The sequence below is a fragment of the Eschrichtius robustus genome, chromosome 4 (assembly GCF_028021215.1).
Source record: "Eschrichtius robustus isolate mEscRob2 chromosome 4, mEscRob2.pri, whole genome shotgun sequence".
Classification (NCBI taxonomy): Eukaryota; Metazoa; Chordata; class Mammalia; order Artiodactyla; family Eschrichtiidae; genus Eschrichtius; species Eschrichtius robustus.
In genome coordinates this window covers 56,267,058-56,291,288 of record NC_090827.1, presented here as the reverse complement: position 1 = coordinate 56,291,288, position 24,231 = coordinate 56,267,058, and positions in this window count along the sequence as shown.

Sequence of the window (24,231 nt, the reverse complement as noted above, 5' to 3'; positions counted from 1 at the left end):
CATTACAATACAGAAGACCTTGAGAACTTTCCTCCTCTCCCTGCCCTTCCTCTTATGAAATGTCCTTCTGTACTCTTCATATACGTACAACAGTTCTGAAACAGAGTGTATGTATGTAGGTGTATGTGGTATGTCCAGAAACCAGTAGATGCAAAACCAAATGAATGATGATCCTTTAGGTCTTAGGGTAGCATGTACTTAATCCATGGCCATCTTCAGAGTCACTCCATAGGTGCTCTAGAAACCAATATTACACTGTTTTATCTATCACAAGAGGTGTTCTTTCCCATTTGTAATTCCTTCCTTCACATCTTGCCAACCCTCCCCTATGTCAGAAGAAGGATATTTGTGAAAAGGTCTGAAATGTGAAACTTGTACAAGGTCTCATTGCAGGCCTTCGATGGTTTTCCCTAAAAGGATTTTGAAGCCTTCATTATCTTAAGAGGACTATATAACGAGTTACCATTAGGCAGGTAGAGACCAGGGGTAAGGCAAAGAGATGTATCCATAGTGTGACCAAGATTGGTGGAAAAAGCAGGTTGACTTTCTTAAGATTATCCAAGTACTTTTTGTGCTACATTTCTTTGAGGCCTGCTCTCAGTTTTCCTAGGCAACAGTTGGGTGATCTGAAACACTAATCCCCAGCAAAGTGTGATGAAAAGAACAGTCCAAAATTCCCGTTCTAACTTTTCTCTGCATGACTAGTATGACCTTGCATCATTATTTGTATCATTAATTTACCTGCATTTTGGTTTTCTTATCTGTACAATGAGTGAGACATGTTCTGCTATCTTTAAAGCACTTCTGGCACTGGAGAATTGTTTTTTCTAATGGTCTAATCAGGCTCCAATTAAACCTAAAGGGGGCTTTCTAGAGAAAAGGCCAAGATTGCTTTGGAGTAAACTTGGTGGCAAGAAGTGAGAAAGATATTTGGAGGTAAATGGAAGGTGGGCCGCAAGAGATCCTTAAACCACTATGCCTGAGAGGCTGACTAAATTGTCCATGCCTGGAACACTAGTGGATCTCTAGAGCAAAAGTTTCTTAAATACCAGCCAACCAACCCAGGTTGCCTGGGGCCTAACTTAAAAACAAAAACCAAATAACAAACAAAAAACCTGGAATGCCCCTTTGTTTCTGTCCCATCCTTCCAGAATCTTCCTTTCACTAGTTTTATTACATTTTGGGGATTCAAAGATGAACTTAGGTCTACAGAAACAGTAAGTAAATACTGCTTTTTGAAAGACTTCCCCATAGTGTAGAATCTTATTTTTTGAAGGACGCATGTAGACAATTTTGAGCTTCCCCTGTGTTTTCCTTTATATGGTCATTAATTTAATCACACAATCAGGAAGAAAGCCGAGCCTTGGCTGAGCTAATGCCCAGGCGATCCAGGTAGGTGTGTTAGTGGCAGACACTTTAGGGCTGGGCAGTTTTGCTGACCAGTCTGCCTACTAGACTTTCTTTGGCGAGAAGCAGTAGGGGAAGGGTGCCCAAAGCTAGTTTTGCCTTCAGCCAAGACAAACTGAGAAATGTTTTTTTTTTAATGTTGCATTTTCAAGCTTTTGGATGTATCTTAACTTTGTCAAATGAGAGTTTCTAAAATCCCATAATCCCACTCATCTGCCAAGCTAGCTGAGGTTGCTGGCTGAAGCCGTAGGCGTAAATGTCTGCACCCAGCTGCGGAGGAAACAAGGTCACAGGGTCATGCAGGCTTGGAGCAGGCTGGTGCCGTGAAGTCCAGGCTGGTGGCCTGAGCTCCGAGTGCCTGCCGAAATCGCACGTCTTAAGGACTGGGGAAAAGGCAACTCAAGCGGCTGCCGCACCAGCATTTGCTGTGTCCCAGTCAGGGGCAGAATGCTTGCGATTGACCCGGCGCCTAGCGTCTGCGATCTCCAAGCGTGCACTCTGCGCGGATTGCGAACCCCTCTCCTCTTTGGGCGTTTGCGAGTGGGAGGGGGGACGCTTCTATCTCCCAAGATGAGCTTGCAGAGTGTAGCTTACGCGTACAGGCGTGTGGAAACCGGAGGGCTGGGGAAAGAATGCACGCACATCTCTGCACCTGTTCGCAGGCGCTGGAGAGCCGAGACCAAAACCAGACCCACCCGGGAAAATTCCCAAGGTCCTGGGCCCACTCCTAGGCTCTGTGGCTCTCCGAGGCCCAGAGTACCTTGTGTAGCCGTCGCGCCCGCGGGCCAGCCCGTTTCGAGCACGTGCCGCCGCAGCCGCCGCAGTCGGGCGCCTAGGTGGAGGTGGAGGGACAGGGGTCCAGCGGCGTGGCGCATTTCCCCCTCCCACTCCCGTCTCTGAACCGCTGTGCACCGCCCGCTTTCCGTCCTCTATTAAGTTTGCCCTCCCCGCAGCTTATCTCTTTAAGCTCCCTGTCCAGTGAGCGTGACCCCCAGCGCGGAAACCTGGGACACCCGGGACCAGTCATACCCAGAAAACGACCAGGAAGTGCACGCCCTACTCCCCCGACTCCGAGGGCCCCAAAGCGGCCTCGCCTCGTGAGTCAGGGGCTTCTCCTCTCTATCTCCATCCATGTCCATGATCGGCCCAGACTCCCTTCCGCCCGCTAGGATCGTGCAGCCGGCTCGGGTGGAGGAGTCCACGATTGGTCTTGCAGGGTCCCGGGCAGATGCCCTTGGGGAGGCGCACAAGCCCAGGTCTGTGGCAGCCCTCAGCCCTCGGCGGCGCGGAGACTCGGCGCTTAAGCAAATCATCGCCGACCGACCGACCTAGCGCGGGCGAGCGCGGCGACCGAGGATCCACGCGCAAATCTAAAAAAGGCTTTAGATTTCTTTTTTCTCCCCTTGCCCAATCCTATATTCTGGAATCGGTTGGCTCATTCTGTGGTATCTCCCGTTTCCCCTTCCCTCTATGCCTCCTGACTTCCACGCTCTTTTCCGTCTCTTAAGTACTTCTGGAGATTTGAGATCTTTCCTGGAGTTTTATTAGGAAACCCCACTTTGATGATTCTCCACCATTCAGGCAACCCACTACTCCCGACGGGAGACTGCACTGTCAATTTACTGGGCATTGAGGACTACTGCACACCCTACCCGGGTTTTCAAAGAGATGGGCAAGTGCCAGTACCCACCCAGACAGACCCCCCCCAAACACACACACCCACACACACACACCCATGTGTGTCGCTTCTTGAACAGTTCCTCCTAGGAGAGGAAGCAGCCGTCCTGATTTTTGAACTGACGTGCTTTTGGCCTTGCTTGGAAATATTGTCGTCCCTTGAAGGTGCAAAAATACCTCCAGGGGGTGTAGAAATACCTCACACCATTCCCAGTTCAGCCCAGAAGCTGAACTGGGGATGGGTGAGAAGCTGGGCCACCTCCTTTTCCTCTTCCAAATGCGTTTTGGTTGACAGGTGGGCCATGAAGCCTAGAATGATGAGGCAGAAACCTAAGTGTCAGGCCGGTGGGCCTGAGTGCCTGCTGGCCCCATAATCTGGCTGGGCGGGCAGAAGGGGCAGGAGAAGCACTCTCTGCCTCTCTGCTTCACAGATCCTATTCCTAAGGCAACTTTTGCTTTTCTTATTTTAAATTAGACTTAAAACTTTTTAGAAACATGTCTATTCTCCAGGACTAGAGGATGAAGAACCTGAAGTAAAAGTTCTTATAAAAAATTCTTTTTAGGGCTTCCCTGGTGGCGCAGTGGTTGAGAATCCACCTGCCAATACAGGGGACACGGGTTCGATCCCTGCTCCGGGAAGATCCCACATGGCGCAGAACAACTAGGCCCGTGAGCCACAACAACTGAGCCTGCGCCCTAGAGCCTATGCACCGCAACTACTGAGCCCACGTGCCACAACTACTGAAGCCCACGTGCCTAGAGCCCGTGCTCCGCAACAAGAGAAGCCACCGCAATGAGAAGCCCACGCACCGCAACGAAGAGTAGCCCCCGCTCGCCGCAACTAGAGAAAGCCCACGCATAGCAACAAAGACTCAAAGCAGCCAAAAATAAATAAATACAATAAATAAACATATTAAAGAAAAATTCTTTTGAAGAACTCTCTAGGGTTAGAGGTCTGGTAAGGTGTTCTACTTGAATAGCTAACCTGGTTATGATAATAGTTATTTACTTATCCCTTTTCAAGTTGTGTGTGTGTGTGTGTGTGTGTGTGTACTGGAATATATATGTATGCATGTTTGCACACATATATATTTACACATATATGTATATATTATGTGCACACATATGTACTCATATATACAAATGTACATATCCATTTTAGTACACACATACACACAGAACTGGTAGGCACTATTCTAAGTACTTTTCATATGTTGACTTGTTTAATTCTCACAACCTACCCAGAAGGAAGCCTACTAAGGGTCCCACTCCATCAAGTTTTAGGATTGTGTGGTTGGTATGGCTGTCATCTTGGAACAGAAAGCTGAGATGCAATACCATAATGTAATGGAAATAATAGTGGATCCTAAGTCAGAAAGCCTGTCTGAATTTTGTGACCCTTCCATCTATGTGTCTCAGTTTACTTTACTTGAACTACCTGTGGGCTTATCACACAGATGTGTCTTGAAAAGCAAATAAAATCATTCATGTAGAAGCTTTGATACTATTATACACGATTGACTTCGCAGTTGGTGAAAGAGATATACTTTTAGCCTCAACTTATCTTCCTCAAGTGGTCAGGAACCTCTATAAGAAATCCTCAGGAACCTCTATAAGAAATCTTTTGTGGTCTTGACTTTCTTTAATGATCTTTGCACATTTTTAAGCAGAGGTGGGAGTAACAGTTGGTTTGATTTTGTGGATGTGTATTTAACTACTCAATGCTTCTTCCTTATGTCCCAAACTTACAGAAGGGTCACTGAAAAAATATTTGAGAAATAAAATCAAGCAAGCCATCCAGGGATATGTAGTTTTAATTACGTTAGCTAGAATAATCTTAAACTATAAGTACAATGTGTTCCCAGCACTTAAAAATTATATGCACTCAAAACACTAAGAATGAAAAGGGCTATAAGAGGAGTCCTAGCTATAATTTGCCTTGCTGTAGAAAAGATGATCAAAGTGCAGAAGAGTAGCCCATTTCTCTTCCTGAGTACCATGTAACAAAGGGCATCTTGCTTATAAAGATGTCTCAGTACTTAATGAAGACAACTCTGGGTCTGCAGATCATGGGGATCCATGAATGATACTAAACCATGAGTCAATGTCATTAGAAGGGGGCCCTGACTCCAGCTCATGTTTTTTAGTGTTTTTAAATGGACCTTGAGCTAGAATGCATTATTTTATTGTACATTTCCCCTCCTTTAAAACGAAGATTTGAAGAATACCTACACTATCTTCTTCTCTTTCCCAAATCTTCCAGGGAGTAAATACTTCGGGGAAATATTAAGAGCCTGTGTAAACCAAGAACAGGAATGAGATTTGGAAGAAAAAATCATGGGAGAAAAGTAGCTAACTCTATCAGTTCTTTGTCCCTTCACTTCTTCTCAGATGTCTAGCCACCAATTCCAAATTTCTTTCATCCCCCCTCCCTTTTTTTTTTGCTTTTTTTTTTTTTTCTGGAGAAAAGCAGGACTGTGGGTTTCAGGGGAGAAATCCAGAAAACAGGCCCACCCTTGACCAGCAGCCCAGAGCACATCTTCTTTGGGGGTTGGAATCTGGGAAAATGTAGCATGATTACACTTTTCTCTGGGGATTCATCTCAGCTGGGTGTGCCGGTGTTACACTATTGCTTGTAGAACTCAAAGTAGCCTTTTCAGTGTTTAGTAACTTTTTTGGTGAAGTGTGCAACTTTAAAAAAAAAAAAGCATTTGATGACTTTTTTTCTCCCAGACAAACAAATGAAGTAAGATCTGTTTTCCCCTCTGGCAAGATTTCACTGGGTCTTTGAAAAAGAAAAACATAGCCAAACAGCGACTCCCAGCCCCCAAAATGATGCAAATCATGCAGTTAGAAAAATCTTAGTATCCATAGGATTCTCTAGGTTCAGGGGATCCAAAATGGAGGTGGAGGGAAAAAAAAAAAAAGGAGGAAATATTACTGCAGGGTCCCTCCTAGAAAGAGGGGTAAATCAGACTTCTCCATTAAAATCCTTTTGGAGAGAGTGTACGTTAAACTCTTTGCTTTAGCAGGGCTGGATACAGGTAAATAGTGAATGCCATGAAGTTTATCTTCATGGACATTTAATGTGCTCTCTGAATTCCATCTCAGAACCTCTCATCCTCAGTTGCCTCTGCCTTATGGCTTTATTAGATCTCCCTTAGTCCTTTCCCCTCCAGCAAAGAGATGGTATAGAAAATTCCCATCAGTATGAATAAATAGGAAGAAAAAATTTGAATTGACTTGAAGGTATTTTTTCCTCCATTTGCTTTTTGGGGCTTAATTTCTAATTTTGGAACAATCTAAGGAAAGATGAGACATTGGTATGCAGAGGTACTTCTCTTTGGGGGTGATAATGCCTAAATCTGCTTTCAAATCAGAGATCTTTGATTTTGAGACTGCACTTGAAAGTGTTTATTAAGCTTGCAAACATGTCTAAACTTAAAACCAGGGAGATATTTAGAAAACCCACCTTTCAAAAATCTAATTCCATGCATAGTAAAGATAATAGCATGGTAAGACAAGTTTCATCAAGTTACAAGATTGCCAGCAGCTCACATCTGAATTTCTTAAATCCTTTAAATATTCAAAATACATCTATTTTGGTATTAAGGCAATTTTATAGCAGCTCAAAAACAGGGACCTGGGATTTCAGATAGCACAAATTTCTCTCTTTTCTGGGATAGTGGCTTTCCTTTGAACACATTTCAGGAGAAGAAATTTAAAGTTTAAAATGTACAGTTTCTGAGTCCGTGTCATATTGGCTCTTTCCATAGCCTGTTCAGGGACCCAGGAGCATAGTCAACAGGAAAATCAGGTAAAGATACTGAAAAAAAGAGGACTTCTGTTAACGACTTCACAATTTCATTGACTCAGTGAGAGAACAACTCCAAAAGAAGATAATTCCCAGAAACTCACATTCTCAGAAATTTTCATCAGAAGTGATAGAAAGAGCTATCATTTCTATCATTACTCTTCTATCAAAGAGTTATTAAGAGCTCCCAGAGCAGAGGAAAAGTAATATCTTTGAGATTAAAGAGACCCTAGAGAGAGAGAGAGAAATCTCTAAATCACCTATGTAGCTGTTAAAAATGCAGATTCTCAAACTCACCTCCAAAAATTGAGTAGATCTCATGAGGGGCCCAGAATCTTGCATTTTAAAGAATCATTAAGTGATTCTAGAGCAGGTGGTTCTCGATGCACACTTTGAGAAATACAGTGCAGGGGTTAGAATAGCAACCAGCCCTATAGAAACTTAAAGGAAAATGTGTGCATCCTCAGTCTAGAAAATTGCTCTGTTTCTGAAATACTGAGGCTAAATTGAATTATAGTGCTATAAATATACACTAAATTAAAAAAAACTCTTCAGTGATGCTCTATCTTTGTTTCAGATCAATTTTTTTCCATTTCCGGTGTTTCATAACATGTCTACATTTTGCTGTTCTTTTCTCACTCAAGTCTGGGTCATTTTGAACCACAAAAAAATATAAATGCATAAGAAAGCCTCTGTGGGCTTCCCTGGTGGCGCAGTGGTTAAGAATCCGCCTGCCAATGCAGGGGACGTGGGTTCGAGCCCTGGTCTGGGAAGATCCCACATGCCACGGAGCAACTAAGCCCGTGTGCCACAACTACTGAGCCTGTGCTCTAGAGCCCACGAGCCACACTACTGAGCATGCGTGCCACAACTACTGAAGCCCACGTGCCTAGAGCCCGTGCTCCGCAACAAGAGAAGCCACCGCAATGAGAAGCCCGCGCACTGCAACAAAGAGTAGCCCCCACTCGCCGCAACTAGAGAATGCCCGCACGCAGCAACAAAGACACAACACAGCCCAAAATAAAAATAAAATAAATAAATTAAAAAAAAAAAAAAAGAAAGCCTCTGTTAAAGAAAACCTTTAAGCTAAATCTTTATGGAAAAATTTTTAACTGTTCATGGATCATCACCCCCTGAGGGGTTTGATTTTTATTTTTTGGATTTCGATACATTAGGTTTTCTAAAATCGTGTCACAACTTATTTGTATATGTGTGTTCATGGCCTTCACCAACTCATACTCTGACACCAAGCTCCTAAAAGCCCTCTTTACCCACAGATTTTGGATGGGGAATAGCAGCAGAATTGAAAATCTTTTGAGCTACCCGTTTGCTCCCTGTTGCAGCTGACCAATCAACCACTGCTGCTTCTCTGCTGTGATGCCTGCACAGAGGCTGTCGTTTCTGATGGTAAGTGATTCTAAGCCAACGACTCCTGCTGCGGAAGCTACTGGTGCCAGGGAAACAGTCTCCACCATTGGCTTCATCTCCCTGAATTTGCTAACTCGTTACTACAGCTTCCACCTAGGACTCAGGCCTAAATCTGAGGAGGTGGCCAGCAAAGCCAGGCAGCACGGTGGAGGAGGAATGCAGTATTCACAATAACCCATCAGTTCTGATGTCGCCCATTGTCCCTGAACACAATACAGGCTCCTGGAATGCACTTTTAATGGAAATATAACCGTAATGAGCCTGCCCTATTGGGCTTCTAAGTTTGTCAGGACACGCCTGAATTCAAGGGTAGATGCAGTCTAATACTGGGACCGGAGCTACAAGATCGTTTTAATGTCCACACAGTGCTATATTAGAACAGAGAATCCTGCTAAAAATTAGATTCGATTTCAGATCTAACATCCAATCTCCTTCTTATTCTGCCATTCTCTAGCTGTGTGACCTTGGATGAACTAACTTCACCAAGCCTCAGCCTTTTCACCTGTAAAATGAGAGGGTTAGACTAGATCAGAGCTTCTCAGACTTTTGGCTTCATAATAATTACTAGGGCACCTGATAAAGAAGACTTAGCTCCATTTCTGGAGATTCAGAATGAAGACAGCAATGGCCCATGTGTAGGAATTTGCAATTTAATAAACCCTCTGGGTGATTCTCTAACCACCTTTGGGAAATATTTGTCTAAAATCAGTGATTCTCTACTCAGGTCTCAGAAATGATTGGGAAGTTTTTTCAAAATACTCATGACTGGTCCCACTGCAAACTAATTCATCAGAATATCTGGGTCTGGGACCAGGCATTGGTGTGCTTTAAAAGTTCTTCTGTGTGGCAAGGGTCAATAATCAGTGGATTAGATAATCTCTAAGATCTTTCCTTAGCTCTAGAACTCGGACTTTCAATCTAGGATTTTTGGTTCTACCACAATACCTCAGTTTAGAAAATGGGGCATTCTGTGTATACAGACTTACTCATTGTTATGGTCTGAATTGTGTTCCCCCCTTAAATTCATATGTTGAAGTGCTAACCCTTAGTACCTCAGAATGTGACTGTATTTGCAGATAGAGCCTTTAAAGAGGTAATTAAAGTAAAATAGGGTCATATGGGTGGATCCTAATCCAATATGACTGGTGGCCTTGTAAGAAGAGGAGATTAAGACACACACAACACAGACGTTCAACCATGTGAGGGCACAAGGAGAAGGCTGCCATCTGCGAGCCGTGGAAAGAAGCCTCTGAAGAAACCAACCCTGCCAACACCTTGATCTTGGACTTCTAGCCTCCAGAATTGAGAGAAAATAAATTTCTGTTGTTTAAGCCCCCCAGTTTGCGCTGTTGTGTTATGGTAGCCCTTGAAAGCTAATATATTAGTCAAACAGTTTTCTGAAACTTATCTGACTTTAAAGAAAATAGGATTTGTCTTATTATTCATTCAGAACCAACTTATCTCTAGTATGGACACAAACTAAACACACACACACACACACATACACACACACACAAGTGATTTAATGAGTTTTTTTTTCAAAATCTTGACTGAAGATAGGCTATAGAAATAAGTAAAAGCTCTGACCTAATCTTGAGGATGATGTTTTAAACAGGACTAAGAAAATTTTCAGTGCTTTTTGCGACTAACAATAAATAACAAACCTGATTTCAATTAAACAATAAATCACTACCAAATTTTTAATGTGATCATGTAAATTTAATGTAAATTTTAATTATGAGCATATGTGAAGCAAAATTTATTAATTTTAATGCTGGGTTTTATAAGACAACCCTGTCCCCTATCTTAATACATCTCTAATTTCTTATGCCTCTTTCTTAAGGTTTCTTTAGTCTTAATTTCAGTTGGGTCAACTAAAAAGGAAAACTACTCAAAAAAAGTAATTTTCATCATATCCTGGAAAAACAAATTTAGACTGTAAAGAAAATGATATATTGCCACCTAGTGGAAAAAAGGCAGAATCATCTGGTTGTAATTTAGGTTTAAACTACAAAATGGTTAGTACAAGAAGTGTTTTAAAATGTTTTTTGATCATGAATAATTACGCTTTGTTAATGAAAAGATGTCTTCCATGTTTAGCTGCAATATCACCTTTGACTTTTATATATTCTTTACTTTTATTTAGCAACTGCTCATATACATGTAGTATATGCTGCTTGATAAAGTTGAACTTAATCTTTATCAAAGATATTTAGCTAAAGTGACAAAAGAATTTACAGCTAAATATTAAATATTTACCACCCACAAAAGGTCAGTAATATAGTAAACAACCAATGTAAATATAGCTGACTGAGCCTGGGCAAGTCACAGCTCTGGACTGTTTCCTCATCTAAAAAAATGGGGTTGAACTACACGATTTATTAGACATTTTCAATTCTAATATGTTCAGATTATATATCTATAATACATGCTTATTAAGTTATTAAGCTCACGGTCTTTTTAATAATTAGGAGAGTACCCAAACTTGGTTTAGGAACCAGTGTTGGTGAGTTAATAGGTGTATGTCTTTGGAGTAATGTTTCAGCACAGAACTGAAAGAAGCTTATTAATGGGAAGGAAGTTCCTATCTATTTATTTGGTTGCCAGGTTCCCAGGGTTTTTTTTTTTCCATAAGAGTAAGATGAGCTGGCTAATTTTAACTTCAGCAATTACATTCTATCCAGCTAATTTATCCTTGCAGCTTCTGTTTGGATATAGCATCCTTTATTGTTTCCTGTCCTAAACTTTTAGGAAGTTGCTAGTAACTGATTTACTGTTGCTGAACTTTAATAAGCATGAAGGATAATATTAACTACTTGGTAATTCTGTAGGTCTTTCTTACCATAGGCCAGGGAAGGAAAGGAGAGTTTAAAGATGCTTCCCTTTTAATAGCCCTTGGTATGTATCAAGAGTGTCACAATCCTTAATTAGTTAACCCTACTATGTGTATGCCCTCCGAAAAGGTCCTATTTCAGGTGATGTAATTCAGGGAGCTTAAGTTATCAAATTGTTTTGGCTCAAATTGTTGGATACAATTTCTTGCTGTACAGCATTAAGGTAGAAGTCTTTCCCTTTCAAATAGGATGGATTTAATGTGCAAATATCAATATGTCTATAGGAAATAAGGAAGCATGCTAAGTTAGTAGGTGTCATGAAATACTACAGATAGGTAGTTTGCTATAATCACTCAACTTTTAAATAATTAATTGTGAGAAACTGCATTTATATGAGCATTAAGAAAATAGTTAGAAGACATAGGAAACATTGATATCAAACTTTTGTTCGAGGCTTTATCCAGAGATAAGGCACTAGGGAATGCTAATTGTATTATTTCTAGTAACTTCCCTTACTTGTCCCTTTTTCTGTCCCACCCTCACCTCCCAACAGAGGCAAGAAAGGAAAAGGAACAAAAGAGAGAGAAATGGCTAATTTTCCAAAGTACATTTATTCTAATAAAGTCACAGAAAGTTGCTTCTGACAGCTGAGGAGAACAGAGAAGACATCTAGGGTCTCAGTTTTTCTTCCTAGAAACTCTTTTTGTGTGTTCTCTTTAGCAATAATTGATTCTTAGGTGCATATTGTGATACTTGTTGCCCATTTTACCTATTCTATTTTCAAACAAGCAAAACTGAAGAAAAATAATGTTCTAAGTCTCAAATATGTAGCTAGAAACTACCTGTCTTCTTAGAATGCATAACTGTTTCTCCTCTATTGCTTTTTCTATATGAATTACCAGATCCACCTAGTTTCAGAGGTAAAAATTTCAGTTAATAGTGTGAAATACTCTTAATTCTATCAGATTATACGGCTGCTTCACATCACTTTCATTATCAGTGTCACCAGCCTGTTATATATCGTCAAATTTCTCAGTTAGGTAGGTAGTTTCAGCAATAAAATACGAGAGAGGGGTATACTGCATTCTTGAAACAATGGTTGGATGTGACAAGGACAAATTAAAGGTCATGACACATGTCATTAGGGAAGCAGTCTCTATAGGTTTGAAAAAAACTATCAGATTGATCTATGACTTAAATTTCATCGTAATTTAATATATCTGTTCCTTGAACAGATACATCTGTCAACTGATTACCATTATTATTCTCTTTAAGATAGCATTTTCCCCTGCATTGTAGTGGAAGAGTACTAAAGAACATATGAAATAATGAGATGATTCCCTCTCTAGTAATCTATTATTAAAATATTCCATTTCAACTAAAGAAGGCATCCTAAGTACAGACTCATGGAATGGGTACTTTGTAAGGTAACTTTGCTTTGACTGCATTGATTTTTTCCTTTTTATTATCCAAATGCACTTTCATTTGATACACATTCCAGGGAAGCTGAGTTTAAAAAGTCAAAGGTTTTTTTTTCACAATAAATGAAAAGAAATTTTTGAAGTCGTGCATGTTAAATTCCAGGCATTTTCTATGGCTCCTAATAGAAAGAAGTTGTAGTATAATGAAATAGTTTGGAAATACTGCTCATACTTAGAATTCAGAGAGAGTTAAGGTAGAAAAATGTCCCAGAAATACAGGCAAAACTGACAATAGTTCTTTCTGATAAAGTATTGGTCTGCTTAACAGTAAAATGTTTTATTAACCCTCAGTTCTATTGAACACATTTATACGTATGCATGATAATAAGCTTATTTATAGTCAACCAAACATTCATTTGGCAAGCAGCCTAGAGTATTCTACTATTCTAAGAGTCAAACAAATGCCTGAGAGATTCAAAGTCTTTGTTTCTTTTTCAGTATCTCAAATCATAACAATTTTTTGTCCTCTTGTTGCTGCACTCTGAAAAGCATATTAATTGACAGGCTACACAAGCTGCCTGAATGGCTTTCTCTATCTACCTTAGACGTAGAGCCTTCATTTGGGGCTTATATATGATATCTTTAATACCTCTGTGTATTTGAGTGGATGAATTTGGCTTCTAGGTGGGCTGAAAAAAGTCACAAGTTTTTATTTTATTTCATCTTGTTAGAGATTTTTTTTTCTTTTTGTTCATTGGTGGGAAAAAACTTAAGTCAGGGTTCAGAATTATTGGCTAGGCAGCTAATAAGAATGATTATTCAGATATTGAGATTACTGATGACCTAAGGAATGACCACTGCCCTTTCTTGCTTTTCTAGGTTTTCTGACTCCAAAAACAGGTATCGGAGTCAGAGAGACCATGGCATTTCTTCTCGGTAGTTGTCTGGGCAGTGTGTACTGTTGGCAAGTCACCTTACTTTTCCGAACCTCAGTTTTCTCGCCTGTAAAGTGGAATACTGAAGACCACATAAGGTTGTTGTAAAGACTGGAGATCAAGTTTGGAAGTCCAAGTCACCTAGTAGGCACTAGATGCATAAAAATTATTTTCATAACCCCACTTTCTAGGTCTTTGTGAATTTTCCATTTCCTTGGGGTTACTCAACTGTATAAACTGTTTTCTCCCTTCTGTGAATGAAGGGAGGCATCTTGGGTACTCTACGTGTACAAGGAAGAGGATGTTGCTGGGAAACTATGAAAGGAGATTTCCTGGGATGCAGACTGTTTCTTTTCTTGAGAATTGCAGGTGGGAAACTAAGACAAATACAGCTGGAGCCTGAACCACGGACTCCTCCACTTGACAGAATAGATTCCTTACCTCCCCTCAACATCTTGGGTAAAAACCCACTCCCCCAGACTCCTCTGGAAGCTCACTACTCCAGAGAGCTCCCTTCCCTGGTGGTCTGGTGGAGCCCAGGAATGCTGGCCTTTAGGGCACACCGGCCAGATCTGTTTGCTCACTCAGACTCGGAGTGAGCGGCATGGGAGGTCTTGATAAGCTGGCTTCTTAAGCACGTAAGGCACGTTCTGAGCACTTGTATAGGCTGGTGAGACAAACTGTCAAGTGGTCGCTAAGAAGTCTGTATTCAAAGAAAAAAAAAGAAAGAATAAAAGCAAGGTTTTTATTAGCATATTATCCTATTAGAGCCCTAAAAGATGATTCTATATAGAATATTTTCAAATCTCTACGTTTAACTTTGGAAAAGAATTATCCTATCTCTTTAAATAGGCTTCCAGTTCTTTTTTCCTAAATTACCTGGATGTGAGAAGAATTTAAACTAGGAAGGATGAAAAATTCGTGGCTCTGTAGTTTTCATTCTAAAGGAATTGAGTAAAAAGGAAAAACAAAACATGAAAAGTAGATGAAAGTAATACTAAGCTTACACACCCCATTCCATTTTAATATTTCTCTGAATGGGTGTGGGGTTGAGCTGCAAGAGGTTTTCAACGGTTACTGAAATCTTACTAGTCCCATAAAACTATATTATATTAGTTAAAGGAGACCTATAAAGTTCTCCTTCTAAAAATCTCCTCACCTCAAGATGATTACTGATTTACAAGTTTTCAGAAATTAATTTTTAATTAATTTTTAACTCTAATCAAAAATTACAGTTTTTCTGGGTTAGAAAGAGTAAAACGATCATTCCAGGAATTTTCTATGCTCCTTGGAACTTGCACAGAATTTCTATGTTTACTTGAAAATACAGTTTCTGAATATATTTGCTTTTATATTCAAGAAATTTCATCTTTTAACTTTTTTTCGCTCTTTGAGAAAAAATGGTTCTTTTTTTTATTAGGATATTTTATCGTGATTTTTGAAGAGAAATATCATCTTTAACTTGGTGAGAACCTCTTCTACTTTTACTATTTTATCACCCTACTGTAAATCAACATCTTGTCTCCAACTTGTACTTTTTAATGAACTTCCTTCAACATCCTGAAGTCAGGAAACAACTGGTGCTGGTTTGTGGCACTTATTCATCAGCGGATTTGAGCTCCTGCAGAGGATCGGCCTCATTTTTTAAATTGGAGTATAGTTGATTTACAATGTTGTGTTAATTTCTGCTGTATGGCAAAGTGATTCAGTTATAAATATATTTCTTTTTCATATTCTTTTCCATTATGGTTTATCACAGGATACTGAATATAGTTCCCTGTGCTCTTCAGTAGGTCCTGGCTGTTTATCAATTCTATATATACCGGTTTGCATCTACTAGTCCCAAACTCCCACTCCATCCCTCCCCCATCCCCCATCCCCCTTGGCAACCACAGGTCTGTTCTCTATGTCTGTGAGTCTGTTTCTGTTTAATAGATAAGTTCATTTGTGTCATATTTGAGATTCCACATGTAAGTGATATCATATGGTATTTGTCTTTTTCTGACTTACGTCACTTAGTATGATAATCTCTAGGTCCATCCATGTTGCTGCAAATGGCATTATTTCATTCTTTTGTGTGGATCAGCCTTATTTTATTTATTTATTTTTAAAAAAAAATTATTTATTTTATTTATTTTTGGCTGCGTTGGGTCTTTGTTGCTGCATACGGGCTTTCTCTAGTTGCCGTGAGCGGGGGCTAATTTCTGTTGCGCTGCACAGGCTTCTCATTGCGGTGGCTTCTCTCGCTGCGGAGCATGGGCTCTATGCGCGTGGGCTTCAGTAGTTGTGGCGCGCACGCTCAGTAGTTGTGGCGCACGGGCTTAGTTGCTCTGCGGCACGTGGGATCTTCCCGGACCAGGGCTTGAACCCGTGTCTCCTGCATTGGCACGTGGATTCTTAACCACTGCGCCACCAGGGAAGTCTCCTAAAGCTTATTTTAAATATATTATTTCAGGAGAATTTATGAACTCCTTTTGAAATTATGATTTTTAAATTTTGAAAACAATCAAAATAAATACATTATGTTACTAAATCTGTTTTTAAGATACGTTATCCAGATTCTGTGTCTTCAGCAACTTATATTCCTAATAAAAACTTTTATTTTTTATAAAATGCAAAACTTTTTTTTAACATCTTTATTGGAGTATAATTGCTTTACAATTGTGTGTTAGTTTCTGCTTTATAACAAAGTGAATCAGTTATACACATACATATGTTCCCATATCTCTTCACTCTTGCATCTCCCTCCCTCCCACCCTCCCTATCCCACCCCTCTAGGTGGTCACAAAGCACCGAGTTGATCTCCCTGTGCTATGCGGCTGCTTTCCACTAGCTATCTATTTTACGTTTGGTAGTGTATATATGTCCATGCCACTCTCTCACTTTGTCCCAGCTTACCCTTCCCCCTCCCCGTGTCCTCAATTCCATTCTCTACGTCTGCGTCTTTATTCCTGTCCTGCCCCTAGGTTCTTCAGAACCATTATTTTTTTTTTTTTTTAGATTCCATATATATGTGTTAGCATATGGTATTTGTTTTTCTCTTTCTGACTTACTTCACTCTGTATGACAGACTCTAGGTCCATCCACCTCACTACAAATAACTCAATTTCGTTTCTTTTTATGGCTGAGTAATATTCCATTGTATATATGTGCCACACCTTTTTTATCCATTCATCTGTTGGTGGACAGATGCTTCCATGGCCAGGACAGGTTGCTTCCATGTCCTGGCTATTGTAAGTAGAGCTGCAATGAACATTGTGGTACATGAATCTTTTTGAATTATGGTTTTTTTCAGGGTATATGCCCAGTAGTGGGATTGCTGGGTCAAAATGCAAAACTTTATACATGAATCTAAGAGTCCACTAGAGGTCACTTTTTCAACTTATTTCCCTTAAAAACAGAAAAATTTAGCTTTGATTCCTGCCATTGAATCTTTTTTACATGAATCTTTTTGTTTTCCACGTTGGAACTTTTGATTCCTCCCAGAAAAACTTCTTCTATTTCTCAATCTCTTTTTCCTGAAATCTTTCTAATACTGGGGTCATACGTCCTTATGTTTCAAGTATATTTTCTATTGTGACATTTTTTTTTATTGTGACATTTTTAGTGACCTTCTTAGATGTCTAATTAAGTCTATATTATTTTTGATTATTTAAATATCTCTATTTGAACACTAGCATCTAGAACACGTGTCTATTTCCCGAAGTTTTCATGGACTTTAAAATGCTGTATTAGTGTGAAAGAACCAGAGAAGTACAGTCTTCCTAAGACTTAGAAACATCTGCTCAATTTCTGCTTTTTGTCACAAACACTAGTGCTGATGAAAAACATCCAGTATCAACACCTGTTGAATCGAATCTCTGAATTTCATCACTCTTGATTTAATTTCCCTAGTGATCCATTAGAGCCATGTTCTGAATCACTTTTTAAAAAACAATGACGCTAAAATGTGAATGCCTAATGTATTTTTGTTTATCTAACACATTTTTTTGCTTGAGGCTTGACTAGCATGAAAATGTTCACAAGCTGCTATTACATTGTTAGTACCACTACTTGTACATAAAAAGTCACTTTACAAACATATCTTTGTGTATATATAGTCTTGTGTACTTTTCACTAAGCTGTCTGACATAAAGTTACAATTTTCTGGCTTCCCAGTTGAATAAATGCCCTCTTCATAACTATATTGATTTTCAGTTATTCTTAAAAAAAATTTATCCCAAGTCAGCAGTTTTTAAACTCAGAAATAGTGCAATATCTCATTTCTCTATGAAACGGAGGCATTTGTAGGGAAATCACATAGACTTATTCTTACCTTCCAAAAGACTATCTCTTTATATCATTCACTCAACACTCATCTAAGTACACTATAACAGAGGCCCTTTTAACATAATTTCTACCACTTTTGAAAAGATCTTACTGAAGAAAATATTTGATATCTGAAAACAAAAGTTAAAACAGCAGGTATGCTTTAAATCATTCTACATATAATACCTAATTTGAACAGTATTACTTGTTGAATTTATTTTCATGCACGAATATAATACATGAATAATTTCTCCATGTAAAATACTGAAATATTACAGAGACGAGGCGACCTCCATTGTTTACAAGGTCTAATCTCCAAAGCGTCCCAAAGATACCTTCTTTTGTGTATTCTTCCAAATCCTGTGATAAATATTTACATTCAAATGTTTCAAACAGTTAGAATATATACCATACTATTATTATACATATGTACTACATGTTTTATGTACCATACTACTATTATATACATGTACTACATGTTTTGTTTTATGTACATATGTTTTAAAGTAAATGTTATATAACATTGAACAAATTGTTCTGTCATTTATGTGCTTGATTTTTATTCAATAATAGATGTTGGAGTTATGTACATGTTGGTTCCTATAAATCTCTCTCATTCTTTTGATCTACAGCCTAAAGTCTTTGAGAATGAACATGTCTATAGCTGAATTACCCATTTTCCTAGATAAGTACAGTCGTTTCTTTTTCCTCTTAGAAACAATGTGCATATGTGTGTATATTCTCCTACACATGGTCAAGCCTTCCTCTACACTGAATATTGTGAAGAGAATTGCTAGATCATAGGGAAGAGGCACTGAACATGTTAACAGATACTGCCAAATGGCTCTCCCAGTGTCTCTCAGTGTCTCACCAATGTCCTCTCAACTAGCAGCAATTGCAGAAGAATGGGATCCTCACACCCAGGTCCACATTCATTAACTATTTTTACATTTTGGGTCATTTCTATGGTATCTCATGTTTGAAATTGTACTTGCCTAGTTATTCATACTAATTATGTTCACCATATTTCTGTACATTTCTTGGGTATTTGTATTTCCTCTTCTGTGAATTTCTTATTCATATTTTTGCCCCTTTTCTATTGTGTCATGTGCTTTCTCTTACTAATCTCTAGGAGATTTTACATATTTTGACTATCAAGTCATTATTGGTTGTATTTATGCAAATATTCTTCAAGTCTCTTTCTTGACTTTTAACTTTGTTTATGATTTCACGGTCATAAATTTTTTTATATTTTTATGTGGTCAATTTTTCAATTCTTTCTCTTATTACTTTAATTTTGGTATCTTGCTTAAGAAGACCACTCCCACTCTCACAACAAATATATATTTTATATATTTATTGTATATACGATTTTTTCATCTAATTCTTATATCGTTTTATTGTTATAATTATTATTTAACTCTTCAGATTTTCTTATTTATTTTTAACATCCTTATTGGAGTATAATTGCTTTACAATGGTGTGTTAGTTTCTGCTTTATAACAAAGTGAATCAGCTATACATATACATATATCCCCATATCTCCTCCTTCTTGCATCTCCCTCCCACCCTCCCTATCCCACCCCTGTAGGTGGTCAAAAAACACTCAGCTGATCTCCCTGTGCTATGTGGCTGCTTCCCACTAGTTATCTATTTTACATTTGGTAGTGTATATATGTCCATGCCACTCTCTCACTTCGTCCCAGCTTACCCTTCCCCCTCCCCGGGTCCTCAAGTACATTCTCTACGTCTGCATCTTTATTCCTGTCCTGCCCCTAGGTTCTTCAGAACCATTTTTTTTTTTTTTTTTAGATTCCATATATATGTGTTAGCATATGGTATTTGTTTTTCTCTTTCTGACTTACTTCACTCTGTATGACAGACTCTAGGTCCTTCCAACTCATTACAAATAACTCAATTTCGTTTCCTTTTATGGCTGAGTAATATTCCATTGTATATATGTGCCACATCTTCTTTATCCATCCAACTGTCGAAGGACAATTATGTTGCTTCCATGCCCTGGCTGTTGTAAATAGAGTTGCAATGAACATTGTGATACATGACTCTTTTTGAATTATGGTTTTCTCAGGGTATATGCCCAGTAGTGGGATTACTGGGTCATATGGTAGTTCTATTTTTAGTTTTTTAAGGAACCTCCATACTGTTCTCCATAGTGGCTGTATCAACTTACATTCCCACCAACAGTGTAAGAGGTTTCCCTTCTCTCCACACCCCCTCCAGCATTTATTGTTGGTAGATTTTTTGATGATGGCTATTCTGACTGGTGTGAGGTGATACATCATTGTAGTTTTGATTTGCATTTCTCTAATGATTAGTGATGTTGAGCATCCTTTCATGTGTTTGTTGGCAATCTGTATATCTTCTTTGGAGAAATGTCTATTTAGGTCTTCTGCCCATTTTTGGATTGTGTTGTTTGTTTTTTTAATGTTGAGCTGTATGAGCTGCTTGTAAATTTTGGAGATTAATCCTTTGTCAGTTGCTTCATTAGCAAATATTTTCTCCCATTCTGAGGGTTGTCTTTTCATCTTGTTTATGGTTTCCTTTGCTGGGCAAATCCTTTTAAGTTTCATTAGGTCCCATTTGTTTATTATTGTTTTTATTTCCATTTCTCTAAGAGGTGGGTTAAAAAGGATCTTGCTGTGATTTATGTCTTGTAGTGTTCTGCCTATGTTTTCCTCTAAGAGTTTTATAGTGTCTGGCCTTACATTTAGGTCTTTAATCCATTTTGAGTTTATTTTTGTGTATGGTGTTAGGAAGTGTTCTAATTTCATTCTTTTGCAAGTAGCTGTCCAGTTTTCCCAGCACCACTTATTGAAGAGGCTGTCCTTTCTCCATTGTATATTCTTGGCTCCTTTATCAAAAATAAGGTGACCATATGTGTGTGGGTTTATCTCTGGGCTTTCTATCTTGTTCCATTGATCTATATTTCTGTTTTTCTGCCAGTGCCATACCATCTTGATTACTGTAGCTTTATAGTATAGTCTGAAGTCTGGGAGCCTTATTCCTGCAGCTCTGCTTTTCTTTCTCAAGATTGCTTTGGCTATTCAGGGTATTTTGTGTTTCCATACAAACTGTGAAATATTTTGTTCTAGTTCTGTGAAAAATGCCATCAGTAGTTTGATAAGGATTTCAAGTGTACAACCTTGTCTTGTTCCTGATCTTAGAGGAAATGGTTTCAATTTTTCACCATTGAGAGCAATGTTGGCTGTGGGTTTGTCATATATGGCCTTTATTATGTTGAGGTAAGTTCCCTCTATGCCTACTTTCTGTAGAGTTTTTATCATAAACGGGTGTTGAATTTTGTCAAAAGCTTTTTCTGCATCTATTGAGATTATCATATGGTTTTTATCCTTCAGTTTGTTAACATGGTGCATCACATTGATTGATTTGCTTATATTGAAGTATCTTTGCATTCCTGGGATAAATCCCACTTGATCATGGTGTATGATCCTTTTAATATGCTGTTGGATTCTGTTTGCTAGTATTTTGTTGAGGATTTTTGCATGTATGTTCATCAGTGATATTGGCCTGTAGTTTTCTTTCTTTGTAACATCTTTGTCTGGTTTTGGTATCAGGGTGATAGTGGCCTCATAGAATGAGTTTGGGAGTGTTCCTCCCTCTGCTCTATTTCGGAAGAGTTTGAGAAGGTTAGGTGTTAGCTCTTCTCTAAATGTTTGATAGAATTCTCCTGTGAAGCCATCTGGTCCTGGGCTTTTGTTTATTGGAAGATTTTTAATCACAGTCTCAATTTCAGTGCTTGTGATTTGTCTGTTTTTATTTTCTATTTTTTCCTGGTTCAGTCTTGGAAGGTTGTGCTTTTCTAAGAATGTGTCCATTTCTTCCAGGTTGTCCATTTTATTGGCATATTGTTGCTTGTAGTAATCTCTCATGATCCTTTGTATTTCTTCAGTGTCAGTTGTTACTTTTCCTTTTTCATTTCTAATTCTATTGATTTGAGTCTTCTCCCTTTTTTTCTTGATGAGTCTGGCTAATGGTTTATCAATATTTTTATCTTCTCAAAACCCAGCTTTTAGTTTTATTGATCTTTACTATCATTTCCTTCATTTCTTTTTCATTTATTTCTGCTCTGATCTTTATGATTTCTTTCCTTCTGCTAACTTTGGGTTTTGTTTGTTCTTCTTTCTCTAATTGCTTTAGGTGTAAGGTTAGGTTGTTTATTTGAGATGTTTCTTGTTTCTTGAGGTAGGATTGTATTGCTATAAACTTCCCTCTTAGAACTGCTTTTGCTGCATCCCATAGGTTTTGGGTCATCGTGTTTTCGTTGTCATTTGTTTCTAGGTATTTTTGATTTCCTCTTCGATTTCTTCAGTGATCTCTTGGTTATTTAGTAGCATATTCTTTAGCCTCCATGTGTTTGTATTTTTTACAGATTTTTTCCTGTAATTGGTATCTAGTCTCATAGTGTTGTATTCAGAAAAAATGTTTGATATGATTTCAATTTTCTTAAATTTACCAAGGCTTGATTTGTGACCCAAGATATGATCTATCCTGGAGGATGTTCGATGAACAGTTGAGAAGAAAGTGTATTCTGTTGTTTTTGGATGGAATGTCAAATAAATATCAATTAAGTCCACCTTGTTTAATGTGTCATTTAAAGCTTGTGTTTCCTTATTTATTTCCATTTTGGATGATCTGTCCATTGGTGAAAGTGAGATGTTAAAGTCCCCTACTTTGATTGTGTTACTGTCAATTTCCCCTTTTATGGCTGCTAGCATTTTCCTTATGTATTGAGGTGCTCTTCTGTTGGGTGCATAAATATTTACAATTGTTATATCTACTTCTTGGATTGATACTTTGATCATTATGTAGTGTCCTTCTTTGTCTCTTGTAATAGTCTATATTTTAAAGTCTATTTTGTCTGAAAATAGAATTGCTACTACAACTTTCTTTTGATTTCCATTTGCATGGAATATCTTTTTCCGTCCCCTCACTTTCAGTATGTATGTGTCCCTAGGTCTGAAGGGGGTCTCGTTTAGACAGCATATATATGGGTCTTGTTTCTGTATCCATTCAGCCAGTCTATGTCTTTTGGTTGGAGCATTTAATTCATTTACATTTAAGGTAGCTATCAACTTGTATGTTCCTATTATCATTTTCTTAATTGTTTCGGGTTTGTTATTGTAGGTCTCTTCCTCCTCTGTGTTTCCTGCCTAGAGAAGTTCCCTTAGCATTTGTAGTAAAGCTGGTTTGGTGGTGCTGAATTCTCCTAGCTTTTGCTTGTCTGTAAAGGTTTTAATTTCTCCCTCGAATCTGAATGAGATCCTTGCTGGGTAGAGTAATCTTGGTTGTAGGTTTTTCCCTTTCATCACTTTAAATATGTCCTGCTACTCCCTTCTGGCTTGCAGTTTCTGCTGAAAGGTCAGCTGTTAACTTTATGGGGATTCCCTTTTATTTTATTTGTTGTTTTTATCTTGCTGCTTTTAATAGTTTTTCTTTGTATTTAATTTTTGGTAGTTTGATTAATATGTGTCTTGGCATGTTTCTCCTTGGATTTATCCTGTAAGGGACTCTCTGCGCTTCCTTGAGTTGATTGAATATTTCCTTTCCCACATTAAGGAAGTTTTCAACTATAATCTCTTCAAATATTTTCTCAGTCCCTTTCTCTTTCTCTTCTTCTTCTGTGATCCCTGTAATTCAAATGTTCATGCATTTAATGTTGTGCCAGAAGTCTCTGAGACTGTCCTCAATTCTTTTCAATCTTTTTTCTTTATTCTGCTCTGCAGTAGTTATTTCCACAATTTTATCTTCCAGGTCACTTATCCATTCTTCTGCCTCAGTTATTCTGCTATTGATTCCTTCTAGAGAATTTTTAATTTCATTCATTGTTTTGTTCATCATAGTTTGCTTGCTCTTTAGTTCTTCTAAGTCATTGTTAAATGTTTCTTTTATATTCTCCATTCTATTTCCAAGATTTTGGATCGTCTTTACTATTATTACTCTGAATTCTTTTTCAGGTAGACTGCCTATTTCTTCTTCATTTGTTTGGTCTGGTGGGTTTTTACCTTGGTCCTTCATCTACTGTGTGTTTCTCTGTCTTCTCATTTTTCTTAACTTACTGGGTTTGGGGTCTCCTATTCGCAGGCTGCAGGTTCATAGTTCCCATTGTTTTTGGTGTCTGCCTGCAGTGGCTAAGGTTCAGTAGGTTGTCTAGGTTTCCTGGTGGAGGAGACTGGTGCCTGTGTTCTGGTGGATGAGGCTGGATCTTGTCTTTCTGGTGGGAAGGACCACATCCGGTGGTGTGTTTTAGGGTGTCTGTGACCTTATTATGATTTTAGGCAGCCTCTCTGCTAATGGGTGGGGTTGTGTTCCTTTCTTGCTAGTTGTTTGTAATAAGGTGTCCAGAACTGTAGCTTGCTGGTCGTTGA